The sequence below is a fragment of the Psammomys obesus genome, unplaced genomic scaffold (assembly GCF_907164565.1).
Source record: "Psammomys obesus unplaced genomic scaffold, mPsaObe1.curated_primary_1811, whole genome shotgun sequence".
Taxonomy (NCBI): Eukaryota; Metazoa; Chordata; class Mammalia; order Rodentia; family Muridae; genus Psammomys; species Psammomys obesus.
Window position 1 is genome coordinate 3617467 of NW_026589447.1, and position 18610 is coordinate 3636076.

The 18610-nt window shown below is 37.8% G+C and overlaps 1 pseudogene; it reads right to left on the minus strand.

Annotated features, from left to right (window-relative positions):
* LOC129675014 (long-chain specific acyl-CoA dehydrogenase, mitochondrial-like) overlaps positions 1-18610 on the minus strand; it is a 61731-nt pseudogene that overhangs the window by 14941 nt on the left and 28180 nt on the right.

An 18610-nucleotide genomic window follows, 5' to 3' on the forward strand; every position in this document is an offset into this window, starting at 1 on the left:
TTCTTCTTCTTCTTCTTCTTCTTCTTCTTCTTCTTCTTCTTCTTCTTCTTCTTCTTCTTCTTCTTCTTCTTTTTATCTTAGAAGATTGATTTAAGTAGAAATGAAAATAAAACTAAATAAAGGGAAATATATATAATGTTAATTGATTACACTGATAACTTTAATGTTTTAAAGAAAGCATATTACCATTTAGTTTTTATTTTCCTATGACAGTGGCCTTGAAAGCTATAAGTTGTCCTCTGATAACCACTTTAGCTATATTACATAAGGTTTTAAATATTTTTTTCTATTTTCTTAATTGTTTGGTTACTTTTTAATTAAAATTTTATTTTAATATATTAATTGCAGTTTATTCATTTTGTATTCCAGCTATAACCTCCTTCCTCATTCCCTCCCCATCCCACTTTCCCTCCCTCATCTCCTCCCATGCCCCTTTCCAAGTCCACTGATAGGGGAGGTCCTTCTTCCTTTTCATCTGACCTTAGCTTGTCAGGTCTCATCAGGAGTGGCTGCATTGTCTTCCTCTGTGGCCTGGTAAGACTGCACCCCCATTAGGGAAAGGTGATCAGAGAGACAGTCACTGAGTTTATGTCAGAGACAGTCCCTGTTTCACTTACTAGAGAGCCCACTTGGATACTGACCTGCATGGGCTATATCTGAGCAGGGCTTCTAGGTAATATCCATTAATGGTCCTTGGTTGGAGTATCAGTCTCAGAAAAGCCCCCTGTGCCCATATTCTTTTGTTCTGTTGCTCTCCTGTGGATCTGGAAAGAAGGGGGAGATAGTAAGGCCTGGGGAGGACAGGAGCTCCACAAGGAGAGCAAGAGAACCAAAAAATCTGGTATGATTCTGATAGGACTGCTTTAAATGTTAATTTTTCTTTTTCCCTTGCTGCTTTAATATTCTTTTCTGTAGATTTAGTGTTTTGATTATTATGTGGTGGGAGTAGTTCCTTTTCTATTCTAGTATATTTGGCGTTGTGTAGGCCTTTTGTATGTTTCTAGGCTTGGAGCATGGAATCTTATTTTTCTTCTATTCCTATTATTCTTAGGTTTTGTCTTTTCACTGTGTCTCTGATGTTCTGTGTTTGAAAATTTTCTGACTTTATTTTTTCTTTGAGAGATGTATCAATTTCTGCAACTGTATCTTCGAGTCTGAGATTCTCTCTTCCAGCTCTTGTATTCTGTTGGTGATGCTTCGCTTTGTGGTTCTTGATCTCTTATCTAAGTTTTCCATCTCCAGGGTTTTCTTTGTGTTTTCTTTATTGATTCTAATTCTCTTTTTATGTCTTGCACAATTTCCTTCATCTGTTTGAATGTGGATTCCTGTCTTTCCTTGATGGCCTCTATTTTTTTGCTCATTTCCTCTTTTTGTGCCTGAATAATTGCATAAACATAGATTTAACATCACATTCCTGTGTTTCAGCTGCAATAGTATATCCATTGATGTTTGGAGATTATGGTTATGCCGTGATGTCCTGGTTTTTGTTCCCTGTATTCTTAAGAGGGCCTCTAGCAGTTTGGTTGTCTATAGCGGTGGCTGATTATTTCTGGAGTCTGTATTGTAGACAGGATCCACCTGTTTCTGGATTGTCCAGTAGTCTCACTTGGATTCACTCTATCTCCTGGCCCACTGTTTGTGACCCAGATATGTCAGGTAGCTTGGGCACAGGCAGAAATGTCTCTGAATCTATAACTGAATCCATTCTCCCACAGGCTTCTTTAAGATGGTGGAGAAGGGATTTGGGTCCCAGGCCTGCCTCAATGCCACTGGGTTCACTATATGTGTTGGCTGCATTGTTTCTGATCAGTTTGGGCTAGCCTGTTGTGGAGTAGCCAGAAAGATCTCTGAGCTCAGAGCTGTTCCAGTGTCCAGAGGCCTCCTTGGGGAGGAGGACAATGGCACTTGGGCCAGTCGCATTAGCTTAGCTCTACTGGGTTCTCTGTCTGTTCTGGGCTTGTTGTTACTGGCCTGTGTGAGCCAGGCTGCTGGGGCCTTGGTGAATAGATCTGTTTGCCTAGAGCTGCTTCAGTGCCCCCAGACTTCCCTTAGATGGTGGGATATGGAACCTGGGTCTCAGCTCTGTTGTGTTCACTGTCTCTGCTTTGCTGGCTGATTCTGACCTGGGTGAACCAAGCAGGTGAGGAGTAGGTCAGAATGGACCTGTTCCCCCCCTCCCCCACACAGTACCAGAATATATCCCTTAAACTAGGCCATGAGGGTGAGTGCTACTAGCAGCTGTGACCAGGAAGGTGCCCACAGGATAGTGAGTGTGGTGTTCTCTGTTTGGAACCAGGAGCCTCTAGTACCCAGAAAGTGTCCACAGGACGGTGAGAGTGGGCGCCCAGGTTTGGAGCTTCACCTTCAATAGAGGAAGGTATTCACTCCACAGGCAGTGAGAGTGAGCCCAAAGTCAGAGCCACTAGGCACAGGTCCAGGAAGATATCCACAAAAAGTGGGCCTGGGCGGTGGGTGACCTAATGTTGCCAGGTTAGAACTGAGCATGCACCTCTGCTACCTGTCCCAAAAAGATAGCCAGATGTGGATTCGGGCAGGTGACCTAGAGCTGAGGCTGTTTTGGGCAGGGGCTCTGGGATTTTTCTTGGTATTAACTATGTTGCCTGAGGATGGACCTTTGAGTATCCCAGTGGATTCTCCTCTCACCTGAGAAACACAGATGGTGGGATCTTGGGGTACACAATACAGCCTTCTCTCTCTGCTCTCACTGATGAGCTGCTGTTCAGATACCCTGCATGGTCAGTGCGCCTATCTTGGATCTCCCTGGATTTTCTTTCTTAATCCATTTAACTAACCGGTTTCTTTTGATTAGAGAATTAAGGTCATTAATACGTACAAGTAATACTGGAGAGTCTGTTGATTGGAGTCATTATTCTGAATTTTGTAGTGTGTGTTCTTAGTCATAATTTTGTTTCAGTAATTATAGTTCCTTTTTTTGGGGGGGGATATGCCATTGTTTTCTTCAATGAAAAGTATCGCTTTAAAAAAATATCTTTAGTGTTGTTTTGGTAGGTAGAAATTCTTTTATCTGGTTTGTATATTGAAAGAAAAGAAAGTTTTTCTTTTCTTTTCTTCAATTGATGGTAGATAGTTTGGTTGGGTACAATAGGGTAGATTGGCATTCCTGGTATTTTAGAACATGGAACACAATGTTCTAGAATCTTGTAGATTTTAAAGTTTCTGTTGAGAAATATACTGTTTTTATAATGGGTTTTCCATTATGTGTGATTTTTTTTCTTTTGCATATTTTAGTTCTTTTGTTCTAGTTAGTGTTTTAACTATGACATACTGTGGTTAGTTTCTTATCCAGCCCTCTCTATTTTGTGTTTTGTGTGTTTTTGGTATCAGTGTTGGCGTGTCTTTCCTTTACTTTGGGAAGTTGTCTTCTATGATCTTATCTACAGTTCCTATATTTTATTGCCATGTCTTATTATTTTGTCTTTTTTTGGATCCAAACTATTTCTGAGTTTTTAAATTGGATTAAAAAAAATCAAACATGTTTGAAAGTTTTTATTTATATTTTGGTCCAATAATGAACATTCTTAGATGGAACTCTTTTGTAAGAATATTTAAAACATAAAAAAATTTCCATTTATCAGATCTACACAAATCCTTAACGAAGATTTTCTGTGTAATCCTCATTAATGCAAACCTTTATAATTATTACAATCATACTGTAGATCTTCAATCTGTTCCGTAATAAAAAGACTACAAAAATTTTATGTGGTACATTCGTTATAAACTACAAAGACTTCTACTGAAAAGAAAGCTGGGCAATATAAAAGGTCTGAGGACTCTGGGGAGCAGGCACTTTGTTGAGGCTCAGTATATCCTACTTGTTTTATAGATTTCCATCAATTACTTTCAAAAGAACATGCAGCGAGGGAGGCATCTCCATCATTAACTGCCCCTATTTATAATTCTGTTGTTTATAAACCTGAACCAATTATCACAAACCATTATTGCATAATTAACCAGAATTCTCTTACAAAGCATTTTATTGGTGATATCAAGTGAAGAAGAATGGAATTTTCTAAGAAATGGGCTTGTTAAGCTGTTTCAGTTACAGCTTCATTTCAGCTTGAATTCTCATCAATATTATTAATATTTTTTAGCTCTTTAGTGAATTCAGTTTTCAAATCCTGGATTTTCATCATTTCATTCAGTCGAAAATTTGTGTTTTCTTGGACATTACTCACAAATTTCTTTCTATTCTCCTTAAGTAAATTTAATTGTTTATTTGTGTCTTCTTAAAACTCTTTGAATTCTTTAATGAAGTTTATGGTTGTTTCTTTTTTTTTAGAGTGGCCAAATATTTATTAATCTATTGTATATTTTAAAAATTCTTTATTAATTACACTTTATTCACTTTGTATCCCCCCCCGTGGTTCCCTCCATCCTCCCGTCCCAATCCTTCCCTTCCTCCACCCTCTACATGCATGCCCCTCTCCAAGTCCACTGATAGGGGAGAACTTCTTTTCCATCTTTCTGATCCTAGTCAATGAGATCTCATCAGAAGTGGCTGCATTGTCTTCTTCTGTGGCCTGGTAAGGCTGCTTCCCCTTCAGGGGGAGGTAATTAAAGAGCAGGCCAATCAGTTCATGTCAGAGACAGTCCCCATTCCTATTACTATGGAACCCAATTGGATACTGAATTGCCATGGGCTACATCTGTGCAGGGGTCTTAGGTTGTCTCCATGCATAGTTCTTGGTTGGAGTATCAGTCTCAGGAAAGACCCCTGTGCTCAGATTTTTTGGTTCTGTTTCTCTCATTGTGGAGTTCCTGTTCTCTCCAGATCTTACTGTTTCCCAATTCTTTCCTAAGATTCCCTGCACTCTGCTCAAAGGTTGCCCATAAGTCTCAGCATTTGCTTTGATAGTCTGCAGGGCAGAGCCTTTCAGAGGTTCTCTGTGTCAGGTTCCTGACTTGTTCCCTGTTTTCTCCTTCTTCTGATGTCCATCTTCTTTGCCTTTCTGGGTAAGAGTTGAACATTTTAGCAAGAGTCCTCCTTCTTCATTAGTTTCTTTAGGTGTACAGATTTTAGTAGGTTTATCCTATGTTATATGTCTATATGAGTGAGTATATACCGTGTGCATCTTTCTTCTTCTGGGATAGCTCACTCAGGATGGTCTTTTCCAGATCTCACTATTTACCTGCAAATTTAATGATTTCCTTGTTTTTTTATTACTGTAATATTTCATTGTGTAGATATAGCACAATTTGTTCATCCATTCCTCCACTGAGGGGCATCTGGGCTGTTTCCAGCTTGTGGCTATTACAAATAATGCTGCTACTAACATGGTTGAGCAAATGTCCTTATTGTGTATTTGAGACTCTTTTGGGTATATGCCTAGGAGTGGTATGGCTGGATCTTAAGGAAGTGCTATTCCTCGTTGTCTGAGAAAGCACCAGATTGCTTTCCAGAGTGGTTGTACAAGTTTACATTCCCACCAGCAGTGGAGGAGGGTTCCCCTTTCTCCACAACCTCTCCAGTATGTGTTGTCTCTTGAGTTTTTGATCGTAGCCATTCTGATGGGTGTAAGATAAAATCTTAGGGTCTTTTTGATTTGCATTTCCCTGATGGCTAATGAGGTTGAGCATTTCTTTAAGTGTTTCTCTGAAATTTGATATTCCTCTACTGATAAATCTCTGTTTAGCTCTGTACTCCATTTTTTATTTGGATTACTTGATTTTTTGCTGTTTAACTTCTTTATTTCTTTATATATACTAGATATTAGTCATCTGTCACATATAGGGTTGGTGAAGATCCTTCCCAATCTGTAGGCTGTCCTTTTTTTCTGATGACAGTGTCCTTTGCTTTACAGAAATTTATCAGTTTCATGAGGTCCCAATTATTGATTGTTGATCTTAAAGCCTGTGCTGTTTGTGTTCTGTTTAGGAAGTTGTCTCCTGTGCCAATATATTTAAGGCTCTTCTCCCCCTTTTCTTCTAACAGGTTTAGTGTGTCTGGTTTTATGTTGAGGTTTTGAGCCACTTGGACTTTAGTTTTGTGCAGGGTGATAAGTATGGATCTATTTGTAGTTTTCTACACGTAGACATCCAGTTAGACCAGAATGATTTGTTGAATATACTGTCTTTTTTCATTGAATGGTTTTGGAATCTTTGTCAAAAATCAGGTGTCCATAAGTATGTGGATTTATGTCAGGGTCTTCTCTTCGATTCCATTGATCCACCAGTCTGTTTCTATGCCGGTACCATGCAGTTTTTAGTATTGTTGCTCTATAGTACAGCTTGAGATCAGGGATGGAGATACCTCCTGAAGATCTTTTACTGTAGAGAATTGTTTTAGTAATTCTGGGTTTCTTGTTGTTCCATATGAATGTGAGAATTTTTCTTTCAAGGTCTGTGAAGAATTGTGTTGGTAATTTGATGGGAATTGCATTGAATCTGTAGATTGCTTTTGGCAAGATAGCCATTTTTACTATATTAATCCTGCCAAGCCATGAACATGGGAGATCTTTCCATCTTCTGATATCTTCTAATTCTTTCTTCAGAGACTGGAAATTTTTCTTTATTTCTGTGTGCTGAGATTATTCCAGTTGATTTTCACTGGAGAACCATTTTATAGGGCTGGTGTATTTGCAGAGAGATATACTGTCTTTGTTTTTTATTTTGTTTGTGTTTTTATGATGAGACCTTGCTGTGTGGAATTCTTTCTTTGGCTGTGAATCTGCTTTTATTCTGCTTCAAGCTAGGCTAGTGTAGAGGCTATGCAGCAAAATTTGAGGGTTTGGGATGGTACTTTTAAGAGAGGTTTCAAGGGCTTTCCAGTGTATATCCTTGACAAGTGTGCAATCTGGGCTAAGCAGACAGGATGGATATAGTGCATGTGATCGACGGTGTAAGAAGTGGGACCTGTGTACATGATATATAGCTAATGGTTAGTTCTAGTGATTGATGAGGATGCAAAAATAGTCAGTTTTAGGGAACTCAACCGACTAGACTTTGGCATATATTATATCAACACAATTTGGCCTGGATGTTGGATGTGATGGTAATGAGGGTCAAGAAAAATTGTCAGGGACAGGGACTGTGGAATGAGCCAATTCCAGGTGGTAGAAACAGTGCAGCTGAAGCTAATCAGATTGATCTTGCAAGGGAAGTATGCAACGTGTGCTAGGTATGGATAATTGTAAGGACATACATGTTGACTAGGATTCAAGAAATGCACTGGACTTGATCTGTGGACAGGATATGGGACCTAAGCAAGACCTAGACATAGGATATGACATTGAGAATTAGATTGGAGTAGGAGAGGAGGGAGAGTGTAGGTATACTCTGCAGGTCTCTGTCATGTGTGGTGGCTATAAAGCCCCTTGTAAGAAATGGGAAACTTTCCTGTGGTGAGTCCCAGCACAATGAAGATGGGCTGAGATGAGTAGCTAAGGTGAGTGTTGCTACAAAATTAGAGGTATTCTAGGGAGATCAGAATGAAAAAGAAGAAGAGCATAGGCAACCCATTTGGGTCTCTGCCAAGTGTGTTGGTTTTGAGATCCCTGGTAGGAAGTAGTCTGGGGTTGGTGGCCAGACCCAAAGAAATGCAGATCGGCCTAGCTGAAGGCCTGAGAATGGTAGAAGCATCAAAACTAGGGGAACCTGGGTCTGTACCACATGTGGTAGCTTTGGGTTCCATCTCAAGAAGTTAGTCTGGGTTTATGGTATATTCCAACGGAATGATAATAAGTTAGGAGGAATGGATGACTCTGGTAGAGGCACAGCTAGGGTTACCTTAGGTAGACCACAATCGAGGAAGAGAAAGTGGTTACATGTAACGTACCTAGATCTCTGATAGATGTGGTGGTTGTGGTATCCCTGGTAGAAAGTCATAGTCTTCTCCTTTATGCTTTCATGTTGCCCACAGTCTACTTATCTATCTTTATAGTGTCAGACTTATGTCCATGTTCTTTTCACACACAGGCACACACACACACACACGAACACACGAACACACACTGTTCAATTTTTCCAATAATGTTTGCTTAATTACTAAATTTTTTTTCTATCTCCCTCCTTCCCTTTTTTTCTTTCCTTCTTTTCTTCCTGTCTTTATACTGAGGAGACAAGATCTCCTTATATAGCTCAGGCTTCCCTTAAACTTCTGATCCTCCTACCCTAGCCTCCAAAGTACAAGTATTACAGGCATATGTTACTCTACCAGGTTAGATCTTTCTTAAAAATAAGTTTGTTATGATTATGTAAGTTTATCCCTGGTTTCTGTATTTTTTATTTATTTATGTACCTACATATCCACAAATACTATGTAATAATGCTTATTATTTCTGTACAATGTCCTTTGTGAGTTATAGTAATTTTACATTTATTCTTTTCTAAAATTTATTTTATTAATTTCATACATGTGTACTGTATTTTTCATTTATTAATTCAATCTCTTTACAGCCTGATCACAACTCCTTCTCTCCTCTACTTCTAGTCTCATCCTCATTCCACCCTCCCCTTCATTCCTCTTTTCTCTGAGTGAAGCGGAGGTCCCCAAGGGGTATCAATTTACCCTGGCAACTCAAGTCACAGCAAGATTAAGTGTATATTCTCCACTCACATCTGACAAGGCAGCCCAGCTAGTGGGAAGGGATCCAGTAGTCAAGAGAGTCAGAGACATCCCCTATTGCCATTGTTAAGGGACCCACATGATGACCACACAGCATATCTACTACATATGTGTAGAAGGTCTAGGTCTGCCCATGCATGCTCTTTGGTTGGCAGTTCAGTGTATGTGAGCCCCCATGGGCCCAGGTTAGTTGACTCTGTAAGTTTTCTTGTGGTGTCCTTGACCCCTCTGCCTCTCTCTATCCTTCCTCCCACTCTTCTACAGAGCTCCCCAAGCTAGGCCTATTATTTGGCTATGGGTCTATGCATCTTTCTCCATCATCTACTAGATGAGTCTCTAAGAATAAGTTATGGTACTAGGCTCCTGTTTGCAACATAGCAGAGTATTCATTGATATTGACATGTTCTATCCAATGGGATGGCTTTCAAGTTGGGCCGGTCATTGTTTTACCATTCTCTGCTCCATCTTTAACTCTATGCTTCTTGTAGGCAATACAAATTTGTGTCAAATGTTTTATGGGTAGGTCGGTGCCCCCCCATCCACTGGAAGTCCTGCATGGCTATAGTAGGTAGCCACTTCAGATTCCTTAAGCCTTACTGCTAAAAGTCTCAGCTAGGGTCAACCCCATATACTCCCAGGAACTTCTCCTGTCCCAGAGATGCTTCCTCCGCCAATTTCCATTCTCTCTCCCAGTTTTACCTCAACCTTCTACCCCCAAGCCTCTTTCTACATATTTGATCCCCTACCTCATTTCTCTCTCCACTCTCTCTCTCTCTCATCCAGTTCCCTCCATCCATCTACTTCAGATGTCTATTTTATTTTCTGTTCTGAGTGACATTCAGCATCCTCCCTTGGGTCTTCCTCGGCTTTTGGGAGTCTGTGGATTGTGGCATGGTTATACTGTACTTAATGGATAATATTAACTTAAAAGTGAGTACATACCATGCCTGTCTTTCTGGGTCTGGATTACGTCACTCAGGATGATCTTTTCTTGTTCCATCCATTTGCCTGCAAACTGCATAATGTCTTTATTTTATACTGCATTAAAAATTATTCTTCATTTGAGGAACATCTTGGTTGTTTCCAGTTTCCGGCTATTAAAAATAAAGCTGCTATGAACATAGTTGAGCAAGCATCCTTGTGATATGGTGGAACATCTTTTATATACATGTCCAAGAGTGGTATAGCTTGGTCTTGATGTAGATCTATTCATAATTTTCTGAGACACCTCCGGATTAATTTCCACAGTAGTTATATAAGCTAGCATTCCTACAAATAAGAGAGGTGTCCTCCCCTTGATCCACATCCACACCAGCATGTGCTATCACTTGAGTTTTTTATCTTAGTGATTCTGAAGGTATAAAATGGAATCTTGGAGTCATTTTGATTTTTAAAGATATTGAACATTTCTTTAAGTATTTCTAGGTCATTAGATATTCCACTGTTGAGAATTCTCTGTTTATCTCTGTATCCCATTTTAAAAAAATGGGTTATTTGGTTTGTTAGTGTGTAATTTCTCATGGTGTATTATATTTATATCATTTGGTCCTCAATGTCATCCCTCCAACCCCATGTCATTTTTTCCTCTTTCTCAAATTCTGACTATGTATTCTTTAATTTTTATTCTTACATATGTACAAATAAATATATAAATATGACCCGTTAAGGGTTTTTGTGTTGCTCATCTGTATATATTTTAAAGGTCTGACCATTTTGTATTTGACAACGAATTAGGGGGGTCATCTCTGGAGAAAATTATTTAATTCCTCAGTAATTGGCTGTTGCACTTTTCCTAAGAGTAGGGTCTTATGAGTAATTCCCAGTTTACATTGGCATAAAAACTGGTGTTGTCATTGTTCAGGTCTTGTTTAGACAACCACACTGTTGAGAGTTCATGTGTGGCGTTTAATGGTCATATATAGATGACAAAGTCTCACAGCAGATGTCCTAGTCTTCTGATTCTTGCAATATTTTTAACCCCTCATCTGTTGTGGTCCCTGAGTCTTAGGTAGAGGAGTTGTATTATAGATATATCACTTGGGGCTAAAAACTCTACGATAAGTTGTTCTCTGTATTTTGACCAGTTGTGGCCTACTCTAATAGTACATGTCTGCTATAAGTCAAGCTTCTTTGATAAGGATTGAGAGTTAGACTCTAGGTATAAGGATAAGTATTAATAAAGTTAGAAACTCCCAGGAATCTCTGAGAGTCACCATAGCTAAAACTCCTAGCTAAAACCCTTGCTAAGTCTCATGTAACCAGGCAAGACTTCCTGTAAAGGGATTGTGACACCAAACCTGCCACAAAATCTTCTACTTTCAATTTGCCCTGCCTACAAGATGTGATGTTTTAAAGGTCATTGAGAAATTGTGAGAGGGGCTAATGAATAGTTGATCCAGCTTAAGACCCATGCCATGAAAGAGAGCCCAGCCCTGACACTGCCTGGAGGTCTAGGACCCAGGGGCTGGATAGATCACAGAACTAGGATAGAACCAAACATGACTAAAATAAAAAGTCAATGAAATGATTCCTAATGATGTTCTGTTATACTTATAAATTGGTGCCTAGCCCAATTTATATAGTGCCAATCTGCATCAGAGAGGCTTCACTCAGCAACTAATGGAAACAGATTTATAGACCCACAGCCAAACATTAAGCAGAGTTTGGGAGATCCTGCAGAAGATGGAGAGGAAGGATTGTAGGAGCCAGAAGGGTCAAGGATACCACAAGAAAACCTACAGAAACAACTAACCTGGGGCCACAGGGCCTCATAAAGACTAAACCGCCAACCAGAGATCATGTGTGGGACTGACCTAGGTCCTCTGCACATATTTTCCAGTTATGGAGTTTAGCCTTCATTTGGAACTTCTAACAGTGGATACAGGGGATGACTTTGATTCTGTTGCTTGATTTTGAGACCCTTTCCTTCCCACTGGATTGCCTTGTGTAGCCTTAATAGGAGAAGTGGTGCATAGTCCTATTGCAACTTGACATGTCATGAGTGATTGATATCAATAAGGGACCTACTTTTTTCTGAAGAGAAATGAAGTGGATGGGCTGGGAAAGAGGGGAAGTGGGAGGGACAGACTAAGAAGAAAAGAAGGGGGGAAGAAGTAAATTACAGTCAAGAAGTAAAGATAAAAAATATAAATATATAACTGGAAAAAAATAAAGTGGTTAAATTACATGGGCTTGGGAAAGTGGCAGTAATACCTTCTTCTCTAAGTTTTATGGCCTAACCAGCTTTGGATAATTGGCTAGTTGTACAGTACTAGTCCTAAATTTCTTCCTATTGAGTGAATATTAAGTACAATTAGAAAAATGAGGGTTAACACCAATATTTAAGGGCCATTTTGGATAATATCTTGCTATGCTGTTTATTGTTATGGTTCATAGGGTCACATCTGGGTAGAATTATTTATTCATTTTCTCCCTTGGCAGCTTGTACAACATCTTCTTGTATTATGAAAGCTAGTTGTCTGGAAACTCTGGTTAGTGCAGTGGTAGAAATAATGCAAAAATATACAAATTAAAAAAATACAGGTTCAAAACATTTCTCATCAAAATTCAAATGAAATTCTTCAGAGAAGTCTAAAAAATATCATCTCATAATTCATATGGAAATAAACAGGATTTTCAACACAATCCTGAAGAATAAAAAATTTGCTGTAGGTAAAGCCATCCTTAATTTTAAAATACTTTAAAGCTATAGTAATGAAAAAAATATATGTAGAAAAATTTACCTAAAATGTGTCTTTCACACTCTACAAATCTAATTTTAAATAGTTCAAAGACCTCAACATAAGACTCTATACCAGGAATCGGATAGAATAGATCACAGAAAATACTGTGCGTATTATAGCCACAGACATTAAGAAAAACAAATAGGACCTCATAAAACTTAAAAAAATTCTGTACAGCAAAAAGCACCATAACTCATGTAAAGACATAGCTTACTCATTGATAATATTCTATCCCACATATACATAGGATAAATAGTGGATTTCCAGAATATACACAGATTTCAAAACTAAAACTAGGACACATATGACCACATTGAAAAAAAATGGGGCATAGAAATTAGGGGAGAATTCTCAGCAGAAGAAATAAAATGGTCAAGCATTATTTTAAAATTTGTTCAACATCATGGTAATAAAATGACTCCTTACAACATACATCAGTACATTGCTCAACCGGCACCAAAGAAGGTTTTTCTTGTAGTAGAAAATAATTACCATAGAGATCCACAAGTGGAAATTTTGGTTACAGAGGGGTAGAGGAGGACAGAGAAAGACAGAGTTTGGATCAATCTTTATTTCTCTATTAAACCTCTTTCCCTCAAGGAAACAGAAAGAGACAAAGTAAGAGACAAAGGTTGTATACCACTCCATGGGAATAGTGTCTTCCAGATACAATAGCACTTATACACATATAAATGCACAGAGACTGTGGCAGTATGCAAATATAAACACAAAATTAAATTAAAGTAGATTAAATTAAATCAGACAAAATTCCAGAACTGAGAAGAAAAAGTTGACATGAAGTCTCAGCCAAGATGATTTTGCAATTAATAATTTCTGGGATAGTGTAGAGAAAGTATCTAGTGTATTTTGTGGATGCAACACCTGTTAATAAAACAACTTATGGCCTATGGGAAAGGGTAGAATTAAGGGTGAAACATCCTGGAAAAAGAAAGGATTTTGGAATAGAGCCAGGCATGAAGATTTGTCCCAGAAGATGTGAGGAGGACAGATCCATGGTACCTGAGCAGAGGTAGCCAGTCACATGGCACAATGTAGATTATTATAAACGGGTAATTTTAAGTTATGAGCTAGTCAGAGAAGAGCCAAGCTATATGGCTTAGGTATTTGTAAATATATTTTGAGTGTGAGTCATTATTCTAGGAGCAATTATATATGCTATTATATATGGTGCTCATTGTGGTAGGCATGTAATGCAAATTTACCTAAAAATACAAGCTTAAAACACAAGATTCAGGCATTAAGTGAAGAGTTCCAGACACAGGAGCCAGAATACAAAGCCAAGCAAGGCTCTTTTAGGAACAGCTGCAGTAGTGGGCCCAGCTCTAGAGTGGAGCTTGCACTGTGATATCTCTTAGACAAGAGCTTGAAAACATAGTAGCTGGGACTTCTCCAAAGTACAGCATGGTTAAAAGTACCAATGGAGTGGAGGCAGCCTTGGCAAGACAAGGAGCCCAGGTGACCCAGCTTTAGGCTACCTCAGGTTTTGTTTCGTCAAAATGTGCTTCCAGAACAACTTCAAAGCCACTAGCTCATTTGTTCCAGCCTTTCAGACTGGTTTAGTCAGGACTTCATTTTTTTTAACTTTTATTAATTACACTTCATTCATTTTGTATCCCCTCATAAACTCCTCCCTCCTCTCCTCCCAATCCCACCTTCTCTCACCCTTCTTCACGCCTGCCTTTCCCCAAGTCCACTGATAGGGGAAGTCCCCTTCTCCTTCCTTATGATATATATTTATTTTTTTCTTTATTAATTACACTTTATTCCCTTTGTATCTCCCCTGTGGATCTCAGCAGGAGTGGCTGCATTGCCATCCTCTGTGGCCTGGTAAGCTGCTCCCCCCTCAGAGGGAGGTGATCAAAGAGCAGGCCACTGAGTTCATGTCAGAGGCAGTTCCTCTTCCCATTACTATGGAAGCCACATGGACATTGAATTGCCATGAACTACATCTGTGCAGGGGTTCTAGGTTATCTCCATGCATGGTACTTGGTTGGAGTATGAGACTCTGGAAAGACCCCTGTGTTCAAATTTTCTGGTTCTGTTGCTCTTCTTGTGGAGTTCCTTCATTTAAGCCTGTTCAGGACTTCATTTAAGCCTGCATTTTCGCAGCATTTAAAGACTGTACAAAAAAAGTTACAGGTGGTTTTCTTAAGATTTGAGCACTTTCCCCATTTCATTTAGGACCCCACAAAAGGAGTGTTGTACTCCAAATCAGCCAAAGGCACCCATTCCCATAAGGTGGGGTGATTAGTTCTTGGTTGTTTTATTTAGTGATGGATGTTGCTTGTATTTAAAGGGGGTTGGTTACAAATTATTATATGATCTTGATCTTGGAGAAATCAAAGTGTAGGAGCTTATATCCAGAGATTTCTTTTTCCTTTTCTCTAATTTTTTATTAGGTAAAGAAAAAGGAATTGAGAAGAAAAGGGGAGTATAGGAAAAGCATACAGAAATAACATAGGAATGATAGAACAAAAGGATAGATTATTGAATCTGCTTTTAAAACAAAATACATTTTAAAAGCCAATAATCTAACATTGGTGTTGATTTTGTATATTGATACAAAAGTAAGTTTATTTTTGCTTACATTAGTATAGATTTTCGTATACTGATACAAATTTAAAGTTATTTTTGATACACATAATGTATATATGTTTCATGTATATATTGAATATATGTATAATTTCAATATCATACATATTATATTTGGCCTTTACAAGTCATTTATAAATACAAGCTTTATTTCCAGTCTTTTTATCACTACTATCACAAACTGTTTAGAATAATTAAGTAATGCAAGTTAGTAGTTAGTCAATAAATCTCATGGGCTTGTCAGATACAAGTCTAGTTTATTACAGAAATATACATCCTAGGTTGAGGAGATAGTAAATAGCTAGAAAAAAACCAATGTTTGCTTATTCAGATATACTACAGCTATATGTAAATGTACACAGATAGATATGTGGTCTTCAAAAATCTCAAAGACCTACAGAAAATGGCATTTAAAAATGTTTAATCATTTTAAGGCTCTTCCAGCAATGAGACATGTAAATTTCTGGAAGCAACCCATTCAACTTGAAAAAAGATTATGAGTATTGAAGAATCTCCTACAGGAGTTTTCTTCAAGAGTGACAAGCTGCCACTGGACAAAGAAATGCTTCTGCTCCCTCTTTAGACCTTATGCTGTCCAAAATGGGCAAAATTTGGATACAGGCAAATTTGACTGCCAAGCTTTGCCAAGAAAGGGTAAGCAAGTCTTTTATAATTCCTGCTTCAAAAATATGACCAGCAGATATACTGAGACAGAAGGCTGAAGGTTGGTGTTCACACATTATAGAGAAATTTTGGGAAATGTCCAGGAAGCAAGCTGTCATTTCTGTATTTTGAATGCTTGTCTACACTTCCTACATACTAGGTAATATTATTTCATTCTCAGTTCTCTGATTGGATTGAAGACTATATAGTTGCAGTCTTACAATAAAGCTTAAGTTGTTTAGGAATTAAAAGGATGTTTTAGGTCTAAACAGATATTTTTAGATTGGTAATGCAAGTAAGGATAGAAAATGTTTTAGGTACAGAACTCTGAATACATCAAGATAGGATAGATAATAGAATATTTCCCCTAAGCTGCCAAATACATGTGGACTGGACATTGTGAATGTATACCACACCTTATAGATTTCAAAATTATTTCATAATTGTTATTAATATATACAGTTTATTACTGAAAGAAAATAATCTTTTATTTGACTAACAGTGGGAAATTCTAGAGAGACTATCTTGTGTATTTTATGGATGCAATACCTGACAATAAAAAAAAAAAAAAACCACTATGGCCTATAAGAAAGGATAGGATAAGCAGTTGGACATTGGTAGGCAGAAAGGATTCTGGGATAGATCCAGGCAGGAAGATGTGAGGAGGAAATATGCATGGTACTAAGCAGAGTTAACCAGCCACATGGCAGAATGAGCTAGTCACCGAAGAGCCCAACTATATTGTCTAGGAATTTATGAATATATTTTGAGTCTCAGGAGTTTTATTCCATGAGCTTAGGGCCAGGAAGAAATATCACCTCAATGGGAGAAAAAAATTAATTCTCTCCAATTGAGTGACACTGGGTATATCACACTTCAGACAGGTGCCATGTAATACTTAACCAACACACAATCGACTCGACTATTTTTATATAATTTTTATTTTGGTATGTTTTATATAACTGGCTTATTTGTTTTTGTTTGAATGTTTATCAACATATATTGAATAAAAATATAAATGATAATTTTGAAAAGAAAAAAAAAAACACCCAACTATTTCACATACTTAGCCATCAGAGAAATGCAACCTAAAACCAGTTTGAAATTTCACATTATTCTAGTAAGAATGGATCAGATTAATAAAACAAATGCTAGTGTGGATTTGAGGAAAGGTGACCACTTCCTGTTATTGGGAGTTCAAACTGGTGAAACCAATATGAAAATTAGTGTGGAGGCTCCTCAAAACACTAGAAATAATCATTGGTTTCTTATTCCTCAAAGAATACTATTTCTTCCACTCTCAGCATTCCTTGGCTGACTTAGGCTTTTGTCTAAGGTTGAGGCCTCATGAGTTTTCCAGTTCTATGTTATAAAAAATATGTTTCTGTAATTAAAAATTAAATGGATGAAGCTGAAACATCACCCTGGTCCCCAACTAGAAACAATGCATGTTCTTTCTTACATATAGACATTACATTTGAGTCTTTGGATATACTATTTAAATTGGAGTACTCCTAGAAGTCATTAAATGAGCAAAGGGCAATGAGGTGGCAATTCCAAGGAAGGAAGATAGCACCTAGGTTGTATGAACAATTAAAGGGGAATATGTGAACAAGAAGTGATAAATGTGTTAGGCGATTAGAGGGCAGCATAGAAGAGGGAGTATGGAGAAGGGTAACAGTTGAAAATAGATCTTTGAAAATAGATTACTTATACCTTAGAATATTCCTATAATACATACACACATAAATAAGATTAATTAAACTCTAATTACCCTATAATGGGAGTAAATTTTCTTCATAGATAGTGTGGGCTATCAAATAAAAAGTTCAGTGCGAAAATACCTGATAAAACAGGGTCAGATGAAAGGGGAGGAGGTCCTCCCAATCAGTGGACTTGGAAAGGGGCAGGGAGGAGATTGGGGGGAGGATGGGATTGGGAGGGAATGAGGGAGCGGGATACAGTTGGGATACAGAGTTAATAAAATGTAACTAATAATAAAAATATAAACATTTGTGTGACTTAGAGAGGAGCCGAGAGGAGATGAGAGAGGGAGGGTGGAATTGGGAGCAAATGAGAGAGAAGGCTACAGCTGGGATACAAAGTAAATATCCTGTGATTCATATAAAAAATAAAAATTATATTAAAAAAAGTTCAGTGCCTGGTATGTGTTACCTTTATTGATGTTTTGATAAGTGGTGTCCCATATGCTTCATAAAACATTACACACTATTGTTATTGTTTCTGATTACTATCAGAAACTTTATGGTAAGGTTGTATTGATAAAAACCACATACCTGAGTCATAGCACATGGAGCAATTAAACTGGTACTAACTTGAAAATTCCATTCCCATGGGCTATCCTTTTATAGAAGTGGGAGGTAATATGCACACTAACATGATAAAACAGTATTCATCAGTCTTAAACATTTGTGAACAATGCGAACTACAATAGTCTCGAGCTTGGCAAGATATTGTATTGTCATGGTGCAACAGTACTACAAAATTTATGAAATAACCACAACATTCTGATTGGATTTAAACCCTGCTGGACAAGATAAAAGACTCATTCCTGATGTTAACTGGGTCAAATCCCCATGGCTGGTATGTCATAGCCCCCAGCTGAAAACATAATACTTTTATTTTGCTAAATGTATATGGCAAGAAAATATCTGCTAATATTTCATCTTCAAATCCATAGATTAGTATATATCTAAACCTTCATCAAATAAGTATCTTTCTATAGAAAATGGTGATTAATACAAAGACTCAAAATCAGTCAATGTGTGTATTACAAGAAACAGTTTCATGCTTACCTCTAAATATGACATTTGTATCAAAATCCCTCCACCCATGGCTTGTGACCTTTAACATAATCGGAGAGCAAAGATTGTAAAAGTCAGAAAGAAGAAAGGTCTATAATCAAATAGTATTTTTTGGACATGACAATGCGGCTACAAACCTGAACTTATAATATCTGGGACTG